Source organism: Arachis hypogaea, chromosome 20 (assembly GCF_003086295.3).
Source record: "Arachis hypogaea cultivar Tifrunner chromosome 20, arahy.Tifrunner.gnm2.J5K5, whole genome shotgun sequence".
Classification (NCBI taxonomy): domain Eukaryota; kingdom Viridiplantae; phylum Streptophyta; class Magnoliopsida; order Fabales; family Fabaceae; genus Arachis; species Arachis hypogaea.
The window spans coordinates 110,883,774-110,885,054 of NC_092055.1; the positions used below are offsets into that span (position 1 = coordinate 110,883,774).

General features: G+C 42.2%; 1 non-coding gene across 1 annotated transcript; it reads left to right on the forward strand.

Moving 5' to 3' along the window:
- The first annotated feature begins 805 nt into the window (after window positions 1-805).
- On the forward strand, window positions 806-913 carry LOC112787427 (small nucleolar RNA R71). Its single transcript, XR_003194842.1, has one exon. It is a non-coding gene; the product is annotated as a small nucleolar RNA R71 (small nucleolar RNA).
- Window positions 914-1,281: the final 368 nt, after the last annotated feature.

Here is a 1,281-nt window from a genome sequence, read left to right on the forward strand (position 1 = left end):
CCTCCTTGGGATTCACGTCCTCTCCTCTCCTTAGAGGTTCGGCCATGGCGCTTATGTCAATGGCCTTGTACTCTCCTTTTGGGTTCTCTTCTGTATTGCTTGGGAGAGTACTAGGAGGGATTTCAGTGATCCTTTTACTCAGCTGGCCCACTTGTGCTTCCAGATTTCTAATGGAAGACCTTGTTTCATTCATGAAACTTACAGTGGCCTTAGATAGATCAGAGACTAGATTTGCTAAATTAGAAGCATTTTGTTCAGAGTTCTCTGTCTGTTGCTGAGTTGATGATGGAAAAGGCTTGCTATTGCTAAACCTGTTTCTTCCACCATTATTAAAGCCTTGTTGGGGCTTTTGATCCTTCCATGAGAAATTTGGATGATTTCTCCATGTTGAGTTATAGGTGTTTCCATAAGGTTCACCTAAGTAATTCACCTCTGCTATTGCAGGGTTCTCAGGATCATAGGCTTCTTCTTCAGAAGATGCCTCTTGAGTACTGTTGGATGCAGCTTGCATTCCATGCAGACTCTGAGAAATCATATTGACTTGCTGAGTCAATATTTTGTTCTGAGCCAATATGGCATTCAGAGTATCAACTTCAAGAACTCCCTTCTTCATAGGCGTCCCATTGCTCACAGGATTCCTTTCAGAAGTGTACATGAACTGGTTATTAGCAACCATGTCAATGAGTTCTTGAGCTTCTGCAGGCATTTTCTTTAGGTGAATGGATCCACCTGCAGAAGTGTCCAGTGACATCTTTGATAGCTCAGATAAACCATCATAGAATATATCCAGGATGGTCCATTCTGAAAGCATGTCAGAAGGACACTTTTTGGTCAACTGTTTGTATCTTTCCCAAGCTTCATAGAGGGATTCACCTTCTTTCTGTCTGAAGGTTTGAACATCAGCTCTAAGCTTGCTCAGCTTTTGAGGAGGAAAGTACTTGGCTAAGAAAGCCGTGACCAGCTTATCCCAAGAGTTCAGGCTGTCTTTGGGTTGAGAATCCAACCATAATCTAGCTCTGTCTCTTACAGCAAAAGGGAAAAGCATGAGCCTGTAGACTTCAGGATCTACTCCATTAGTCTTAACAGTATCACATATCTGCAAAAATTCAGTTAAGAACTGAAAAGGATCTTCAGATGGAAGTCCATGAAACTTGCAGTTCTGCTGCATCAGAGAAACTAATTGAGGTTTCAGCTCAAAATTGTTTGCTCCAATGGCAGGAGTGGAGATGCTTCTTCCATGTAAATTGGAATTAGGTGCAGTGAAGTCACCAAGCATCTTCC